Below are 22,487 nucleotides of genomic sequence, written 5' to 3'. Positions count from 1 at the left end.
TCCTTACTAACCTTACCTACTCCAATGATTCTACCCTTTGCGTTGTCCTCGAATGTCACGAACCCTCCTTCCTTGGGAGTAATGGACGCGAACTTGGCCTTATCACCAGTCATATGTCGTGAACAGCCGCTATTCATATACCACTTGTCCTTGGATGAGGATGACCTCAAGCATACCTGCAAAAATATTTAAGTAACTGATGCTGGTCCCCAAATTATGTTGGGTCCAAAGAGGTTAGTGCCTGGTTCACCTTTGACTCTCCACACTTGCTTAATTTTCACATGTTTATTTCTAAAAGGACAATCAAATTGAATATGACCTATGTGTTTGCATTTATAACATGTTATTTGCTTGACTGATTCTTTAGATGGAATGTAGGATTTTGATTTACGAGTAAAATATCCTATATAAAGATCATTTTGCCTAACATTCACAATCCCATTAAATTTGAGACCTTCTTTACTAAAAACATTTCTTTGGGCCCTAAGAAGTTTTTCAAAATTTTTTTGGCCCTCTGTATATTTGAAGATAATTTTGGAGCTATCCTCCAATTTTCTTTCAAGTTCAGCCATTTTCGAATGCTTTTCTTCTTGCCAAGTAGAGTGAACAGATTTTCCCATTTCAAAAAGCTTTGACCAATTTTCACATTTATTTTTCAAAATATCATTTTCCTTGGTCATCTTGTTTAGCAAGTTTGAGACACGAATGTATTCATACTGCAACTCTTTATAAGTAGGCTTGCTATTAGAATCACAGTCATCATCATCAGAGTAATTAGAGGATAAAGAGTAGGATGATGATACCTCATCATCATGTGCCATCAAGCACAGGTTAGCAACCTCAGAGTCACTACCATCAGTGTCTAAATCACTTCTATTTTATTTGTCCCACGACGTGCCGGATTTCATTACTTTCTTCTTTTTCTTTGATTCCTTTTTCGGCAACGGGCAGTCTGGTTTGATATGTCCAACTTTTCCGCAGTTATAACATGTGGGAGCATTTGATTTTTCTTTTATTTTGATTGGTTCTCCCTTTTCAGATACTGAATCTCTGAACCTTCTATATGACCTGCTATTTTTTTTTTTTTTTTTTTTGAAGAACATGCTGAATTTTCTAGTAAGCATAGCCATGTCATCTCCTGATTTTGGTTCACTACAATCACTAGACATGTTAGTTGATGTTTTCAAAGCAGTCACCTTCTTTATTCTATTTTGCTCATTTACTCTCTCATTAATGGCCACCTCGTATGTGATGAGTGACCCTATCAGTTCATCTAAGGACATTACTTTTAAGTCTCTACCCTCAGCAATGGCAGTAGCCTTAGCTTCCCACATAGGTGGAAAGCCCCTAAGAATTTTCCTAATCATCTCATACATGGGATATGTCTTGCCTAATGCATGTAGAGAGTTAATGATATGAGTGAAACATGTGTACATGCTCTGAATAAATTCACTAGTGTTAATCCTAAATGCTTCATATTCACTAGTCAACATGTCAATTCTACTATCTTTAACATATCTAGTACCTTCATAAGTAACATTTGTTGACTTTGGTGTATTCTCAAGAGGGGGGTGAATTGGAACTTTATACTTTTTCTAGGTTAAACCAGATGAGCTGCAGTAATACACAACCTAGGGTCTGTCTAAGCATATACCAATCGCACAGATAATATGCGGAAATTAAATCATGCCCAGCATTCACAATATATCGAATATAACATACACATGCAGGAATATAAAATTCTGGAAATATAAAGTACACACACGATATGTTATGGGGGTTCAGCCAATTTTACCTACGTCCCCACCTCGAGCTCACAAGCAAGAGGGTTTCCACTACAGCTCACTTAACGGGTGGAGCGGCACCGTTTACAACCAAGTCAATTAACGAGGCTAACCTCAACCTACAATTACACCTTACCAGGATGGTGCACCTATCTTTCCTAATGGGGTCGAAGCCAGTTCGAGACTTTTACTAGGGCAAGTCTCCCTCTTCAGGCCCACGCCTAGAATACAATCAATTACAATACAAGATGTGTACAAAATATATGTGAAATTAGGAATAGCTTCCCAAGAGGGGGGTGAATTGGTTTCTAAAAAAAAAAATTCCTTTAGAATTAGTTCTTTTAAGTTGTAAATTTTAGAAGCAATCACAATCAATCACAGCAAGATCAAATTCTCAATTTATGTAACAATATATGTGAAAATTTGCTGCACTCAGTATAAGCCCTGTATCACAATTATACTTCTTCCCAATGTTCAGTTTTTAAATAAACTTTCAGATTAATAGGCCAAGGATAATCAACCAACGTAGTCCCTTTTGGTTTCCGCAATCAATGCTGATTTATCCAAAACAAATTACCTTCCAATCTATTTAACAACCAAACATTCAGAATTGAAATTTAAAGCAATCACGCAGATTATATCCTTGAAAAATAAAGAGTAGAATAGAGAAAGAAGAACACAAGGATTTTTATAAGGTTTGGCTTCAACACAACCTACGCCCTCGCCCTTGGCCAAATTGCCAAAAGATTCACTATTACCGTTCCTTTATCATCCGGAACAAAAACAATTACAAGCACTCCTTGGGTAAGGCTAGAGCCCGACTTCTCCAAACAATATCCCCTTGTTTGGTCCAACGATTCAATACTCAAATCGTCAACAAGACCTGTTACAAAGATAGAAAAACAATACGTACAAGAACTTGCTCCTCAAAGAGCCAATTAGTTCAAATTTAAAACACTTATGCACTTCAGTAAATTCAGAATATGAATTTCAGAATAAAGCTCTTAGAAACTTATCACCGTAGGTATCTTTCAATGAAAGAATCAGCAACAATGATCAAACACAGTGAGATTCAGCAAGAACTTCTCTTAATTTCGAGTAAGGATGAGAGCAATATGAAGCACTTTCAGAAATTTAGAATGAGAGAAAGTATAACAGCAGATTGTGAATTCTTAATGATCTTGGTAATGAAATCAATGTGTCTAAGGGGTATTTATAGATGTATAAAACCTTCTTGCTTGTTCCCCAAAGGATACTCAGACTTGTTTCCATATATTTAACTTATTTGAGTTCCCAAGTATTTGAATTTCAAAAATTATATCCGTTGGAAAACAGAAAAATGCCGCAAGGCAGACGATTGTGAAGTCCTGACAGTCGTCTGTCCATTTAATATAACTGTGAAAATCATAGGCAGAAAGGTGGCAGTCGTATGTCCCTTGAGTGGCAGTCGTCTGTCATCAGAATATGAGATGATAGTCATCTGTCCATAAGGTGACAGTCGTCTGTCCATGTGTAAATTTAAGGTTTTTACTAACATATAAGGTGGACAGTTGTCTGGTGAAACCTACACAGTCTTCTAACTTTTCACTAACAGTCGTTTGTCAGAGTCTTGACAGTCATCTATCATGCTTCTGTATTTCAATTTTAAGCCTTTAATTTAGCCAGTCATCTATTTATTAACAGATAGTCGTCTGTCAACTGTATGATTTTCTTTTCTAGTCATTTTTTTTATTTCTCTCTTATTGTTACTTGGAATATAAATTTGTTTTAACTTTGAAAACATGTTCCAAGTTATTATCTTAAGGTCTCTAAGTCTATTTGCCTAATGAGCTTCAAAATGAAAACTTCATACTTGAATAAACTTAAAGTACTTACAAAGACTTGTTTTAAGTGCTTAAAAAAATTCTTCTTTACTCTGAACTTTCTTTGTTGCTAGTCTCTAATCTCTTCAAAATAATTAGATCTTTCATCTCTTTAAACCCTCTTGATATTTCTTCATTAATTTAGACTTTGAGCTCTCATATTGATTTTATTTAATCATCATGCTCTTATGATCTTCATACTTTGATCCATGCTACATGAGTACTTTCAATATGGATTCTTGAGAAAACACAACAATCAACAGAAGCATGTTAAGTCCTACTTGTTTGTTAGCATCAAAATGGAGTATTAAACCTTGTAAGGCCAACAATATGCTTCTCAACCAAGCAAATTTGTACCAATATTCATCAACGCACACCAATAATGTAAGAACTATAAGCTCAATGGTGCATATGTGCAAACAACACTCAAGGTAATAACTATCTTAATTTAAGCACAATAGTGTATCAACAAGCTAATATATGAAACTATGTAAAGATGAAAATCTCAATCACAATTTAAAGTTTCAAAGATTTGTACCAAGAGTAATTAGAATATCTCAAAAAATATTTTCTCTATATCAAAGTACAAAGAGATATTCAAAAACAAAGCTTGCGAAAATATTTTTGCACACTCAAAAATACAAGCTCAATGAGTCTTGCAATGATCATGCAAAGACTCACTAGCCACTAGATTTTCCCACACACTAATTTATCAAGTAAAATCGAGGGAAAAATTTATGGTCAACTCTCAATCTGAAAATCAAAAACACAATACAATGAGAATTTCCTAGAAAATGAGGATAATGTATAACCACTCAAATAACTCTCACAAGGTTTGGTTTAGCAAAAGAATAAGTGTATGAGAGAGTATAGGCTTTTATGAAAAATAGGCTTTCAAAAATTTTAGAGGATTTTCACTTAATCAAAATGCTAATCCCCCACTAATCTGAGGGAATGAACCCCTATATATATAGGAGGCCTAAATTATAATAGTTGGGGATACATAGGGAATTATTAAAATTATTTTAAATGGGTTTAAGAAAATTAACCCTGTTTAACTTAAAATAACCATGGTAAAAATTAGGACAACTCAAGAGTTTTAGGCGCCTAACCTGTGGTTCAGTTACCCGAACAGACACAACAAGAAAAGTGATTTTTCAAGGTTCGCGTGCTTGAATAAAGGTTCGGTTTGCTAAGCTAAGGCAATTTTCTAAAAGACCACGATTCAGTTGCCCAGTATCAAGTTTGGTTTACTGAACTTGAACTATCGGTAGCTCGAGATAGTTTTGAATGTGAGTTCGGGCTGTCGAGTTGGTGGAAAAAGTAAAAATGGATGATCGGTTGACCGAGGATAGTGGTGCCCTTTTCGGTTTGGTCGCTCGAGGCAATTTAACTTGCCTAGTTCAGTAGCCCGAAACCCTTGTTATTTAACCTTTTAAGTCCTAATTTAATTTAGTTGATTCCCCTGATGTTATATGTGATCTTAGGGACTATTTTACATGTAAGTGCAAGGACCTAGGGCCATTCTAAGGTTTAGGGATTTTAACTTAGCCTAAAAAACCTGGCGTCGATCAACCGAAGCCTTGTCTAAGGTCTCTTGATTTCCAAGTGATGCGTGGGGACCTAGGGTCATTCTAAGGCCTTTGATCTTGTAGTTCCTACCATTCATGACATGCAACAATTATTACAGACCTTTTGATTAAAATTACAAACTCGGATGAATTAAATATAAAGTACAACTTGAAACATAAATCGATCTTCATGCGCAGCTCCTTTGCAACTCCGTGCAATACGTCGGGGTATGCTCGTTCAGGTGCTCTTACGACTTCCACATTGCATCATCATTTGTGCTAACTAAAACAAATACCTACTCAAGTACTCAAAGCACACAGATGAGATATTGTGGTGTTGAATTTTTGAGTCTGATCTCTGGTTTTGATTATGACAAATTGCATATTACTAATGTGTGTGCCTAGTACTTCAACATGTCATTAATTCAGTACACACACATGAGAAAGGATTTTTGGATGCCTGAAAGACTTAAAGATCATACTCCTAGCATACTCCATAGAGAATCCGAAAAGTAGAAGAAAGAAGAAGAAGATTCTTATTGTAAATGCATTCATGTTTTAAATTTGATCTATAATAATCTATATTGGTCTATAATAATCTCTGCATGTCATACATGTAGGTAATTGTAAGCTCAACAAGACTATAGTCTAACCATAGGGGGCCAAAGGACCTTAGGGCACCCTTCGGTCGACCAGATGCCGAATTTTTGGGACTATCTCAGAACGGCCTTAGAAAAGACCTTAGGCCCCTACACATAGGCACAAACAGTCCTCATAATAACTTGCTCAATCAAGGGATCAACCTGAAATGAAATTGAACATAATAGGCATAATTGTGAGAGGTCAAGCGACCGAACCCTAGGTGTTTAAAACACCTCAGGGGCCCGAACCGCTGGAAAGTCAGCGAGTTGACCTGGCTTTGGACGACTGAACCAAAAATGACCCTACCTCCTTCGAGTGACCAAACCCTTAGAAAGTGACATTTCACCAACTCGAGCTGCCGAACTTTTCAATTCAAAACAGACCTCAGGTGGCCAAATCCCTCAGTTCGGTAGACCGAACATATTTTTGGGCACCTGAACCGTGCACTGAATCTTTCTGACTTTTGTTCAGCCAACCAAGTTTCAACTTAGGCACCCGAACCATTTAAAAGGCCTGTTTGGGCTGAGTCTATTAGGGCAACCGAACCATAGTTCAGCCACCCGAATCATCTCGGGTTATTTAATATTTTATCGTGGTTAAAAGGGTTAAACAGGGTTGATTTGTCTAAATTGATTTAAAACAAATCAAATAATGCCCTACATGTCCTAAACGGTCATAATTAGGCCCTAGTCTATATATATGAGCTCATTTGTGAAGATTTAGATTAATTAGAAAAAATCATTAGCAAAAATCCTCTTTATTTCCAAAAGTTCATACTGCCCATTTTACTTCAAAACACTCTCAAATCTTCATTCCCTTGATATATCTTAGCTTTGTGAAAGTTCTATACTGGGTTATTGATTAGTATAGATTGCTTATACTCCCATTTGCTTGGTTTGATTGTTTGATATTATTTTGAGAAGTTTAGCAAAGTTTATCCCACATATTTGAATATAGTAAATCTTGTATTGGGATAAACTCATAGGCTTGCGGATCTTTGCATTGTCATTGCAAGATTCCTATAGCTTGATTTTGTTGTGTAAAATATTTTTTACAAGCTACAATATTTTCAAACTACTTTTGTGCTCATTTCATTGAAGGAAATCTTTTGAGATAGTTTAATTATCTGATTAGCATCTTTGAAACCCTGATTTATTATTGAGATTTGATATTTGCTGTTTCAAAGAAATAGCTTGATTAGAACACTCTTGAGCATATTAGTGATAATACCTTGTTGAGTGTTGTTTGCACAAGTATTCACATCACTGAGCTTACATTTACCTATACTGTTGATGTGCATATGATTTATTACATTTGGTACACATTTGCTTTACTGAGAAGCATAATCACTGTACCAGTTATATTGTGAAAAATACTGTTGTATTCCAGGCGTGGCTTGAGGGGGTGGTAATCCAACCCGGTAAGGATTGTATATGAAGGTTGAGGCCAGCCCTATGTTAATTGACCTGGTTGTAAAGGTTGAGGTCAGCCCTGTGCTAATTGACCTGGTTGTTTAGGTGCTGCTCCACCCATTAAGTGAACTTATAATGGTAATCCTTGTACTTGTTAGCCAAGGCGGGGACGTAGGCAGTTTTCCGAACCTCAATAACATTTCTGGGTGTCATCTCTATTTACTACTTTGTTGTACATGCTTAGCTAAATTATTTGTGCAGTTTATTTTCCGCTATATATTTATATTCATTTACTTATCTGCACTAGATTGACCCTAGGCTTGTGTAATACTGTTGTTAGTGGATTGACTTAGGGGATAAAATTTTTAAATACCAATCACCCCCCCCCCCCTCTTGGGATTGCACCAAAGCTAACATGTGGTTTGTCATAATCAAAACAGGGATCTGACCAAAAAGTCAACAATCTCCCCCTTTTTGATGATGACAAACACAGGAGCAAAATATGGGTTACCCTGACAAGGCTCCCCCTCACAGTATGCATAGATACAAAATGTTAGTCAATAAAGTTCACAAACAAGCATGAAGACTTTAGAATGATTCAAGTTTTGCATTAAAGTTCAGTTATCATTTTCTATTTTGAATAACAAAGTTCAGGGAGAAAGAACTAATTTTACTCTTATAACACGTCTCCCCCTTTTTTCATCAGCAAAAGGGCATATAAAAAAATATAACTGGTTTTTGAAAAGTATAGCAATTAAGCACACAACCAATATAATTGGTTATTAAAAGATTTGAATGACATGAAAATAGAATTAGACCATAATTATCCACAAACCATAGCAATTTAAGTCATATCATAAGACCCGTAAAAGATTTGATTTTAAAGCATACGACATATGATAATAGGTAGAAGGTTTGAGCATAAAACAGTCTAATTAGTTCGTATGCATTTTCATGTATAGTTATCGAACCAATTATGCAATTTAAAAACATAAATATATATATATATATAAATGTATATGTATATATGTATAATAATAATAATAATAATAATAATAATAATAATAATAATAATAATAATAATAATAAGGCAAGAGATAAAAAGTTTAGTTTTGAAAATAGTTCTTGCCATAAAACATAAAAAAAAATATTCCCCCTTTGTTGTTTTTCAAAAAGTACTAGGGGGTGCTTGCTGAAAAAGAAACTTTAATTTAAAACAAGCAAGGAACATTTTTTTGGTTTGTCAATTAAGCACATGCTAAAATATAACCAGAAAAATACAACCACAATGATCCTAAAGATGTCAGATAATTTAAAGTAAGGATCATATGGCAAAACAAATGACAGTGGCAAATCAACATGTTTTAGATTATGATTTTCAATAAAAACATTTCATTCAAGCACATGCCACACTTGATTTAATAACAGATCTAAGCTAAAAAGTTTGTGAACATAATATGATAGTCATTTTAAATTTAGATCCTCCCCCTATCGATTTGAATTCTAGCTTAGATACAATAAACTGCTTATACTAGATAGAGAATTGTTTCATTATGCCTAGTAGTATAAGCCATCAATTTAAATCTTTAAAATCAACTATACTGAATATTGATCAACTATATTTACCCCTATCAGAATAGTTGTCCCTATAGACCATAGATGCATCTGAAAAATGTATATTAAGGCATGTTATAGAGTTCAAGACCCAAGAACATTCCATATCAAAACATAAAGCTTTAAGCGCAGGATATAATGTTCAGGGATTTCAAAAGAGCCTCAATATTTTAGAAGATGAAAGTGATGCATATGGGTTATTTATGCGCTTCCTATAGGGATGGAGCTTAACTCCCCTAAATATTCTCGATGATTATGTTAGGATGAAATTTAATATTCAATTTGTTTTCACTCATCCTTTCAAAAATGTATTATCATTTATTATATCATAATCATCTATGCATAAGGTTTTATTTTGGGAAAATTTTTCGAAATTTCGGCATGCCATTTGTAAATTAGACATTTTCCCATAAAACCTGTACCTAATAGATTCAAGCAAGCAATATATATTTCAATTTAGGCATGCAAGAACCTATAATCCACTTGCCAACATGCAATTCACATCAACTGCATCTGCCATGCAGGAGGCATTCTAGACTAAGCATGCATTCCAGTAGTATACTTAACTCAAGATATTCAACATAGCTCAATAGTAGTTTGTGCTAGGAAAGTACATGAACTATCCATAAAATAAATTTTAACCATTTATTGAATCATGGATAGTACTGCAATGCTATACACTTATAGGCATAAACACATAAACGATATAAGAATATGAGAGCATTTTAATTTATATAGATATGAAGGATGAATGCTCCCCCTCAATTATGTACTCTACTTATTTTGTGTCATCATATGCTTTAAATTTCTTGGCCAAGTGACTTAAGGGTATTCAATAATATAAACTTGCCATTTTGATTATAGGCTTATCGAACCAAAAAGTCACAATATCTTTTCTGTGTGCTAAGCCTATCTTGCTTCTTTTCTTATGAATCTCAATACGTGAGAAGCATGAGTTAGAATGACTTTTAAATTTAACTGATCATGCATAGGTTTCTTTCAAATTTCATTTCATAATCAAGATTTGAAATCTAGTGCAGATAATTTTAGCCATTCAACATCATTCTGATAAGGTGAAGCTATAAATGATTTGATTTAATGTTTGAGAGTTCATGAAGCGAAAAATAAATAAATACTCTTAACAATTAAATTATCATTAAGTTCATAAAAGTATTCAGAATGAGTGGACATGATTCAAGATATTTGTGTGGAATTGAAGATGTCCAACCACTTAGGCAAAGAGCATTTATGAGTATTTAAATTTTCTTGAACAATGCTTTTCGAAGAGTGGAAAGTATCCTATAAATATAATCACAATTTAAAGCAAGGATACAAGTAGATAGGTAAAACCTTACCGAGTATGATCGTGGTTTGGTGAGGATTTCTATGGAGGAGATAGTGAACCAAGATTAGAGGATTTTTATATTTTAAGCTCAAAGGGAGCATTTTGATTCCCTTACTAATTACCTCAAATTTTGATTACGAGGGATGTCTTTTAAACAAGCACTTGTATAATAGGCATTTGTGATCATTAGTGCTTAAGTCTAGAGTAATGTCTAAGTTTTGATCTAGGCCTTTATGTTAAAAGATAAGCTTAGGGAAAAAGGACAAATCCCTAAACCTCAACTTTGTGAAATGGACAAAGTATGCTTAACTTAAGATGTTTATAATAAAGCATGAGTTAAGCAGTAGGAAATATACACCAAGCACAATTGCCCTGTCCATTTGGAAGCAGATATGTATACTAAGCTTCTATATTTTGAACCAAAGCCACCTCTAAAGCCCATTGACATTACTAACCCCTAAATCTAATCCAAGGGTCTAAGGGAAAATTAACTAGTTTGATAAATTTAATTTAAATCCATTTTTTCTTAGGTCCTACGGGCTTTGCTTTGCTGATTATCCATTTCATTTCTTTTTCTAAGCCTTTGGCACTTATGGATGAGCAGTATGATTTGCATGTGAAGAATTTTGCTTATATCTCCTATTTTTATTTCATGAGGCAGTTAAATGACTATGGGCATTATGAATCAAGCCCGAACCCTTTTTAAAGTAATTTTTCTTTTTGATTCCTAAGGGTTTATTATGAATCTTCTTTTCACTTCCTTCCAAGCAGACAATTTTCAATATCTTATCAATCTTTTTCTTTTCTAAGATAGCATGATATTCTTTCAATTTTTCAAACTGTATTGTCAGCTTCTTATTTCCGTTCCTAAAAAGGTTTTTCTATTTAGACGCCCAAACTAGAAACATGTGCAATTTAAATGAGGTGTTTTCTATTTCTACGAAGGAAGACATGCTTTCAACAGCAAATTCAATACATGATTCATTATGAGATATATCAAAATAAATGACACGTGAATCATTGCATGCTTTATTAACAATATTATCACAAGATTCAATAAATGATGTATTACGACATTCAGCACAAGAAACGACACATGCATTTTCAATAGAACTATCATGATTTTCAATAGATGATTCATCATGTAATATATCACAAAATTCAGCATAAGAATCATCTATAGAGGCTGGGTAAGGATCATATACCTTTTTGTCTGTTGGTGCAACTACCCTGTCATTTACCACTTCCTGAGTGGTGGTCTCATTCTCCTAGGATTCTCCATATTTCCTTTCGAGTTCATCCTAGATATCTTTTGCTTGTACATGCCATAATCTCAAGAAAAATATTAGACTCTAAAGCATAGTAGTCAATGACATGAATTTTCATGCATCAAATTAATATCATTTTCATTTCCAAACATACAAATTCCTTTATCAATCACCTGCCAGACCCCCCCCCCCCAATTCATAGATTTTAAAAATATGCTCATTTGAATTTTCCAGGTAGTGTAATCGACACCACAAAACAACGGAGGACTGGAAGGTGATCATCCCTCTCCAAATGGGGATACACCAATGTGAGTCATCTCGATCTTTAGCAAAAACATTTAAGTCAATGCCACGAGGCTCTGATACTAAATGTTGACTTTGGTATATTCCCAAAAGGGGATGAATTGGAATTTTAAACTTTTCCTAGGTTAAACCAGATGAGCAACAGTAATACACAACATAGGGTCTGTCTAAGCATATACTAATTGCGCAGATAATATGAGGAAATTAAATCATGCGCAGCATTCATAATATATCGAATATAACATACACGTGCAGGAATATAAAGTGCTCAAAATTTAGAGTACACACACGATATGTTATTAGGGTTCAGCCAATTTTTCCTACGTCCCCGTCTCGAGCTCATAAGCAAAAGGGTTTCCACTACAGCTCACTTAACGGGTAGAGCAGCACTGTTTACAACCAGGTCAATTAACGGGGCTGACCTCAACCTACAATTACACCTTACCGGGATGGTGCACCTAGCTTTCCTAACCGGATCAAAGCCAGTCCGGGACTTTTACCAGGGCAAGTCTCCCTCTTTAGTACCATGCCTGGAATACAATCAATTACAATACAAAATGTGTACAAAATGTGTACAAAATAGATGCTTCTCAACCAAGCAGATTTGTACCAATATTAATCAACGCACACCAATAATGTAAGAACTATAAGCTCAATGGTACATATGTGCAAACAATACTCAAGGTAATAACTATCTCAATTTAAGCACAAGAGTGTATCAACAAGCTAATCTATGAAACTATATAAAGATGAAAATCTCAAACACAGTTTAGAGTTTCAAAGATTTGTACCAAGAGTAATTAGAATATCTCAAAAAATATTTTCTCAATATCAAAGCACAAAGAGATATTCAAAAACAAAGCTTGTGAAAATATTTTTACACACTCAAAAATAAAAGCTCAATGAGTCTTGCAATGATAATGCTTAGACTCACTAGCCACAAGATTTTCCCACACACTGATTTATTAAGTAAAATTGAGGGAAAAATTTTATGCTTAACTCTCAATCCGAAAATCAAAAACACAATACAATGAGAATTTCCTAGTAAATGAGGATAATGTATAACCGCTCAAATAACTCTCACAAGGTTTGGTTTAGCAAAAGAATGAGAGTATGAGAGAGTATAGGTTTTTTTTATGAAAAATAGGCTTTGAAAAATTTCAAAGGATTTTCACTTAATCAAAATGCTAATCCTTTACTAATCTAAGCAAATGAACCCCTATATAGAGAAGAGGCCTAAATTATAATCGTTAGGGATACACAGGGAATTATTAAAATTGTTTTAAATAGGTTTAAGAAAATTAACCCTGTTTAACTTAAAATAACCACGGTAAAAATTAGGACAACCCGAAAGTTTCGGGCGCCTGACCTATGGTTTGGTTGCCCGAACAGACACAACAGGAAACGTGATTTTTCAAGGTTTGGGTGCCTGAATAAAGGTTCAGTTTGCTGAGCCGAGATGATTTTCCAAAAGACCGCAGTTCGGTCACATGGTATCCAATTCGATTTACCAAACTTGAACTATCGATAGCCCGACATAGTTTTGAACATGAGAGTTCGGTTTACTAAGTTGGTGGAAAAGTAAAAATCGACTTTCGGTTGACTGAGGATGGTAGTGCCCTTTTCGGTTCGGTGGCCTGAAGTCTGGTCAACTGTTTTACCTTTCAACGGTTCGGTCACCCGAAACCCTTGTGATTTAACCCTTTAAGTCCTTATTTAATTTAGTTGATTCCCCTGATATTATATGTGATATTGGGAACTATTTTACGTGTAAGTGTAAGGACCTAGGGTCACTATAAGGTTTAGGCATTTTAACTTAGCCTAAAAAACTTGGCGTCGGTCGACCGATGTCTTGTCTAAGGCCTCTCGATTTCCAAGTGATGTGTAGGGACCTAGGGACGTTCTAAGGCCTTTGAGCTTGTAGTTCTTACCATTCATGACAAGCATCAATTATTACAAACCTTTTGATTAAAATTACAAACCCGAATGAATTAAATATAATTTACAACTTGAAACATAAATCGATCTTTATACGCTGCTCCTTTGCAACTCCATGGAATACATCGGGGTATACTCGTTCAGGTGCTCTTACGACTTCAACATTGCATCATCATCTGTGCTAACTAAAACAAAAACCTACTCGAGTACTCAAAGCACACAGATGAGATACTATGATTTGTCATAATCAAAACAGGGATCTAACCAAAAAGTCAACAACCTCTAACTTATCCCAAATTTCCTTGGCAGTAGAATATGTCATAAACCTGTTAAACTCATTTACATCAAGTCCACAGTATAAATTATTCATTGCAGTTGCATTTATACTTACAACTTTCATATCATCTTCAGTGTATTCTTCCTCTGTCTTAGGTACTCTAACCTCATCTTTAATTTTCATAGGAACAAAATTTCCTTTAGAGACAACTCTCCACACCTTCCAATCAACAGTTTGAAGGTAAATGCGCATCCTTTGTTTCTAGAAGGTGTAATTAACGCCGCTGAAAATAGGAGGACGTGTGGAAGAGGGTCCCTCAAAAAAAGGGGTTACAGTATGATGAGTCATTTTGATCTTTTTGTAGAAAAACGATTAGGTCTAAGCAACTAGGCTCTAATACCAATTGTTGACTTTACTGTAATCCCAAGAAGGGGGGTGAATTGAATTTTTAAAGGTTTTCTCTCTTAGGTCAAATAGCCAGCAGCAGTATTTCTCAAACCTAGGGTCAATCTAGAGCATATATAAAATAAACTGATAAATACAACTAAATTAAATTTGCACAAGTAAATTAACTAAGCATACACAGAATAGTAAAGTGAGTAAAGTAGAGATAACACTAGATATGTTATTGAGGTTCTGCAAATGTGCCTACGTCCCCGCCTCAACTTGGAAGCTCGATGATTGTACTACGGCTCACTTAATGGATGGAGTGGCACTGGTTACAATCAGGTCAAATTATTGGGGCTGCCCTCAACCATTACATACAACCCTTCCAGGCTAGATTATCACCCCTTCAGGCCATGCCTGGAATACAGCAAATAATCAATGCAAATTTTGTGTACAATAATACGTGCTTCTCCAATAAGAAAATTTGTACAAATATAATCAATGCACTTCACAATGATAAGACCTATAAGCTCAATGAAGACAATATTACAACTCTCAAGATAATGTCAGTGTAACAATCAAATTGTGAGAGTGTGCTAAGATAATATCTTTGAAACAATATGCATAAGTCTATCAACCACAAATAGGGTTTCAAGAATTTCAATAGTATAATCAAATATCTCAAAAGATTTGCAGAAAATCAAGCACAAGAGATATTTAGAACATAAGCTTGTCAAAAATTATTTTCTTCAAAGAAAACACAAGACAAGCTCAAAAGTCTTGCAATGAAAATGCAAAGACTCACAAGCTAATAAAATTTTCCCCACAAAAGGATTTATGAATTAAATCTATGGGGAAAAACCTTTCTGCTTAACTCTCAATAAAATCAACAAGCAATCACAACAATGAGAATTTAAGCTTGTAGGATATCTCACAATACTCTCACTGAATATTATTTTTCAAGGGAATGAGCAAAGGAGGAGTATTTGAGCTTGTGTGTGAAAGAAGAGCACTTGAAAATTCAGAGAGAATATTTCTTAATTGCTAATCAAATCTTAATCTTTGCAAATGAGGGTATATATATAGACTCTATCAAAAAAATGACCGTTGAGGCATAGAGGGAATAATTAAAATTATTTTAAAACTTTTTAACCTTAATTAACCCAAGTTACCGCAGTTAAAAATATGGCAACCCGAGAGTTTCAATCCCCCGAACCATAGGGTTGGTCACCCAAACACGCACAACTGGAAAAATTGAATTTTCAACTTCTAGAGCCCAAGAACAAGTTTGAGTGGCTGAATCAAGGCGATTTTCCAAATGCTAGAGGTTCGGTTGCCCGGTTCATAGTTTGGTCTGCCGAACTTCTCATTTTGGTTGCTCGGTGTACATTTGAACGTAAGGTTCGGGCGCTCAGGGAAGGTGAAAAAGTTAGTATCCATGGTTCGGTCTACTGTAAACAATGCATTCATTTTGGGCCGGTCACCCGAGCCGAGTCAACCTTTTGACCCTTTAACTATTCAGTCGACCGAGGTGTTTTACACACACAAGGTTCAGTCACCCGAAGTCTTTTGAAACTTAACAACTAGGTCCTAGTTTTGAGAAAAGTTTCCCCTATTTGCATAATTATGATCTGTAGAATAGAGGGAATTTTTCAAAGTGATTGTGTAGGGTTCTAGGGTCGATCTAAGGTTTTTGAGCTTATAATTCCTACCACGCATGCCATGCATTAATTATTACAGACCTTTGATTTTTATTACAGACCCGAATGATTAAAAATATAAAATACAAATGTAAATAATTTGTCTTTATTTTTCCTTGAGTCTCTCCATACACCACCAAGAGATATGATCCTTTTCCATTTCATGCGTAGAGAAATCCTGCACACAAACTCAAGGCAAAGATAAGAAACACAAATATTTATCATTATCAAAACGAGATATAACCTATAATAATAATAATAATAATAATAATAATAATAATAATAATAATAATAATAATAATAATAATAATAATAATAATAATTATAATAATAATAATAATAAGTTAGACTACATTTATACTCAAACCTACACTTTGTGGTCACACGCCGCACACTTTAAAATTTTAATCTTTGCGGGTCTTTTGCCTTGAGAAAATTGAAATAGTTTGTATATTTCTGATATAACCTAGTTTATCATGTTATTTCAATATTTTATGACTAGTTATACTAGTTGCTTCGTGTGTGCTAAATTGCTATAAATTGTAAACACTTTGCAAATTTTTAAGCCCAAATGTTATATCAAAAAGGGGAGAATTTATTTTTGAGCTTATATGACTAACGAGGGTAAGTATTTCAAAATGGGGGAGATTTTCTGTGAGCAAAATGCTAAATCTTATTATAACCAAAAGGGGGAGAGGTTTGCTGAGCTGCAAGCATGTATGTGTTTATGCTATGATGATAAAATTGAATGCATATGTCTTAAATTGTCTTCTTTCGTTAATATGCACATGTTATATTGTTTAAATTTAATTTATGCTTATTCTTAGGGGGGCCTTTTCAGGCATAACCCATTTTGCTCCTTGATGTTTGTCATCATCAAAAAGGGAGAGATTGTTGACTTTTTGAGTCTGATCTCTGCTTTGATGTTGGCAAAGCACCAGTATCTTATGTGTGTTTAAGTATGTGAATAGGTCTAAATTTCAGCACACATAAGATCAAGAGACTTGGAAGTCCGAAGAAACTCCAAGATCATATGTATCTAGCGCTTCCATAAAGACACACGAGCAAGAAAATTGAAGACATTTAATTTTAATTATAAATACATTTGGGTTTTATATTTTGGGTCTGTAATATTGATCTGTAATAATCTACAAATCATGCATAATAAGTATTTATGCTCAAGAGGTCTTAGAATGACCATAGGAACCATCACCCCTCTAACTTAAATGTCATATGCTTATTCACACTGGGTTAATGAAGCACAGAGGACAAAATGGACTTAAATGCACACTTTTGAGTGGTCTTGGTCGACCAAGCCCTTAGTAGTATAAATGCCTCAATCGACCGAACAGGTTAAAAGTCAACATGTTGACTTGGCCTTAGCCGACAGAACATATTTTGAACATACTGTCCACGGTCATCCGAACCTTGGATGTGACCCCTTTAACCTTCCTCAACTGACTGAATTGGTAGTTGAAATTGAACTCAGCTGACCAAGTTCAAGACTCGGCAAACCGAACCACTCACCGGGAAACCAAAACCATGTAGCTTTGGAAAATCTCCTAGGCTAAGTCAATTGAGTATATCCACGGTCGACCGAACAGAAAAATTTCCTGTGAGTCATTGTGAGGGTTCGGGTGACCGACACTAAGCGTCAGGCGACCGAAACTCTCAGGTTGACATTTTTTACCTCCGATAAATGAGGTTAATTTTAATTAAACATCATTAATCTTCTTTAAAAAAGGGAGTGTGATTTCGTATTATTGTGCTCATTTCCTATATTTGCTTGAAGCTTACAACTCTCTCTCATATTGCCTCATCTAAAATTGATTTTTAGATAGAAAGCTAAAGTTTTTCCAGTTCAATTTTATTGATAAATACTATTCGGGAAGAACACATATTTAGCTTTTAAGTCTCGACATTCTTATCGTCGGATTCGGATTCGAAGGCTTGCTTGTGCTATTTGATAAAGTATTTTTTGCAAGCTTGAAACCCTAATCTTGGTTGTGCTTAACATTAGAAATATATTTATTAAGATATTTGCTTCAAAGTTTAAAGTCTTTTTGTTGGCCTAACAAGGCTTAACATCTTGTTTTGATGCTAACAAACAAGTGAAACTTAACAAATTTGTTGAGTAATGATATTTCAAGAGTCATAGGGATCAAGCATGAAAATGAAGTTTAAAGCATAGATTTCAAGATGATATTTTAAAGCTTGAAGTATATGAGAAAGATCTTGAAAGTATATCAAAGCTTGAAGAAAAACAAGAGAGGCAAAAGAAAGCAAAGCAAAAGAAAGATCAAAGAAAAGACAAGCATGAAAACTCAAGCGCCAAGAATGTTCAAAGTCTTAGAAGTCTAAGTGCTTCATGTTTTAAATATCTTTTGAAATACTGTTGAAACTCTTTTAGGGGATATTTATAGACTTAGAGACCTATTTTAACAACTCGAAAAATGTATTAAGAAAAATCAAAGCAAGAGAGCAAAACTAATTTTGAAAAACTAAAAATGAAAATCATGAAAATGACTGGCTAGCCGACTAACCAAATTACACTGGGTTTACACATCCGACTGACTAGAAAACATCATAATGAATAACTGCCCTGCCGACTAACAGTTTGCACTAAGATTAGTCAGCCGACTGACACACCCAGCCGACTGACATTTTTGAACCGTGTCAAACCAGCCGATTGACAAATTAATTGAATTTATTTATGGCTGACAAAAATGCCTCAGCCACCTATCCAGCCGACTGACCCTATGAAAATTGCTTACCCAATTGCCTGTCCAGCTGACTGACTCAATGGGAATTTGAATTTTTAAACTTAACGGGAAATTTCTAAAAATTATTTTTTCAAATATAAACGTTATAAAAACTTAGTAGACACTCCAAGCAATTTGGGGAACAAGGAAACTCTTCCTAAAACCTCTACAAATACATGGTTTTACAAATCAAACTATACCAAGAGTCAAGGAATTGAAAAATCTGCTGAAAGCTATCTTGCAAATCGGCTGTCCTCTCTTGCTCAAATCTTTGCCCAGCTGATATTGCTGATATTGCTGAATTTCTGAAAGATCTGATCTTCCTAATATATTCCTACCGGAAATCCTCATCTAAGAAGAATATTGATGATCTCTACACTTGAGCTTCAATTCTATTTCATATTGGTATTTAAATTGTTGAAGTACATAGTGTTGAATTTGTACTAATCTACTCTATTTGAGAGTGTTCTTGTACGCAACTACTCTTTTGTATTCTTGTAGTATTTTTAAAGATTCCAAGGTGTTTGGATCGTTGGCTAAGTGTGGCGATATCGCTTAGAGAGGTAGGCTCTAGCCTATTGAAGGATTGACCGAGTGAGGGGATATCGCTTAAAGAGGCGGGCTCTAGCCTACTGAAGGAGTGTGTAAATGGTGTTGTTCCGCTCAGCAAAGGAACTGGTTTTAGTGAATCCTTTGTTGGTTTGCCAAAGGCAACGACGTAGGCTGAGTATAAGTCAAACCTCGTAAAAACCGTGGTCTTACTCTCTCTTTCCTTTGCTCTTTATTTTCAGCACATATAAATTGTGTGGATGACTTAATTTCTTAATCATATATACTACGTAAATTTGGAAATTAAGTAAACTTAAGGTCTAATTTTGATTTGGATTGTGAAAACTGAAAGGGAGTATGTTGGTTAATCCATACTTTGTGAAAACCATAAGGGAGTACTTTAATTGGTTAACACCCAAAGATAAATTGACTAAGAGTTTATTTGAATTCTGAATTTTGGGAAGAGTGTGGATGTTTTGTTGAAAATCATTTATAGAAAGAAAATTCATTACCACAGGGCTTGAATCAAACTTTCATATTTACAAGGCTACAAACAAACTAAAGTTGAATCTTATATCTTTGGATATTGTGGTTGATTGGAAAATTGATTGGCTTGGTTGATTGATTGGTTACTTGATTATACTTTTGCTATGGATTGGATATTGTTTTAAGTATTTGTTGTATATTTTATAAATAAACAAGAAGTCAAGAATTCTTAAAGAGAATTAGAAGAAAATTTTTAAATCCAATTCACCCTCCCCCCCTTCTTGGGACTACACCATAGTTTTCACTTTTAATTATTTACTTGTTGAATATATTATCTTTAATCAAAAACATTACTCTCACATATATACAGTATATACACACATTGGTTGAGAGTTGACACATAGCTTGACCCTATCTCACTTGAGCATAAATTACTATCATATGTGAGTGCATTGGTTGTGTTGTGCCTATTGGTACATATTTGCTCATAGGAGAAGCACATAAATTGTACACAAATATTGTATTGATTATTGTATTTTAGGCGTGGCCTGAAGAAGGTATACTCTGTCTTGTGAAGGAGTGGATTGTAAAGGTTTGGATCAGCCCTATTAATTTGACCTGGGGTTTCCTATGCCCAATAAGGAGAAGGAGGTTGTAATCAGTGTCACTCCACCCGCAAGTGATCTTTAGTGGAATCCTCGGGCTTGTGAGCTAGAGGCGGAAATGAAGGCAGTATTGACCGAACCCCGATAACATATCGTGTGTCGCATTCTCTTTCCCTTATCTCTTTACTTTCAGTATATGTATGCTTGCACTTAAATTATTGTGAATGATTTATTTGGTTTGAATTTCTACATACATATCTACTTGCGAAATACTAAGTTTGCTATAATTGTTATAACTTCTATTTAGTGTTAAATTGTTGGGTGATTGGTATTTGCGTAGACTAACCCTAGGTTTTGAAATACTGTTTGTGATTAGGACTTAACCTAGGAAGAATTTTAAATTTCCAATTCACCCCTTCTCTTAGGTTTACACCAATTCCAACAGTGTGATCCCAAGTGGGGGTGAATTGGGTTTTAAAACTTTTAGGCTAATTTAAACTTTTTCCTATTCACCACATGTCATATCCCATTCAAAATGTACACGTGTATGTAAAATAATTTACACAGCAAAAACAAGCACACACGTTTGCAGTGTCTTATTTAAATTAAATGGATGTATGCAAATTGTTATAACTTTAAATATGAACAGGCATACTCGTGCAGAAATTAAAGTGCATGAATCTAAATAAGATAGATAGATAGAGAGAGAGAGAGAGAGAGAAAGAGAGAGAGAGAGAGAGAGAGAGAGAGAGAGAGAGACACACACACACACACACACACACACAATATTTGTTATCGAGGTTCGGCCAAACCAGCCTACATCCCTGCCTTGGGCTACTCACTTAAATGGTGGAGCAGAAGCCGTTACAACCTCTCCTTGCGGAGTAAGGTTACCCGCAACTCAATTATCAGGCTGAGCCCAACTGGTCTCCCTTACGAGGCGGAGACACCCTAGTTCAGTTTCTGGGTTGAATTGAACCGCTCTCTCTTACGGGATAGAGATTCCCCAGTTCAATTTACGAGCTAAACCCAACCAGTACATAAAAACATTTTTGTACATACAAATGTGCTTCTGAATACAAACAGAAATGTACAACATTAAAGCTCTAAAATACACACTCCAATGATATAAAATGATGCCCAGTGGAGTAAGGGTATTTTTCAAAATAAATATTTTCAATCTTTGAATAATGATGTATATGAAAAAACATTTCAAAGATTTGAATCCTAATGAAATATTTCTCCAAAAACAATTTTTCAATAAAAATCAGGAGAACCTAGGGTTTGCTTTCAAAGGCATTTTGCAAACAATGATCTTTGATGTGAGGTAAAATATGCATCAAGAACCTCAAAGATCAAAGTGCTATACAATTTTTTTTTCCAACAAGGACTTGCAATAAAGAATGTTTGGAGAAATTAGGATTTGTGCTCAAAAATGTTTTTGCAATAATCACAATTCAAAAAAACAAATGCCCAAACAAAAATAAATACTCTCTTTCAAAATATTTTCCAAAAGAGTAATAAAGAGAGTTGGAGAGTGAAAAATTTAACCCCAAAACGATTTTTGAAATAAAAGTGTAAGTGGGGGAACTTTGATTAAGTAAAAAATTTGAGAGAAAAAGTTTTCTAATTAAACTTGCTAATCAAAGCAAATGAAGGGGTATTTATAGTCTTTTAGGAAAATATTACCGTTGGGGACACACTTGGTATTTTTGAATTTGTTTAATTAAAATTTAAGCGTGATTAGGCACTAAAAATTAACCCAACCTGAGAGATTCGGTCGACCAGTGCTTGGCATCGGTTGGTGAAACACTCACAAGAAATTTGCATTTAAAATAGGTTTGGTCGGCTATGGACAACGCCGGTCGGCCGTGCCAAGGCGATTTCCGAACATTCGTAGGTTCGGTCAACCAAGGCTTAATGCCGGTCTATCGGTTCTTAAGGTTCGGTCGACCAAGGAAAATATGAACAGAAAGTTCGAT

This window comes from Malania oleifera, chromosome 9 (genome assembly GCF_029873635.1).
Source record: "Malania oleifera isolate guangnan ecotype guangnan chromosome 9, ASM2987363v1, whole genome shotgun sequence".
NCBI lineage: Eukaryota > Viridiplantae > Streptophyta > Magnoliopsida > Santalales > Ximeniaceae > Malania > Malania oleifera.
This window is presented reverse-complemented; position numbering follows the sequence as displayed.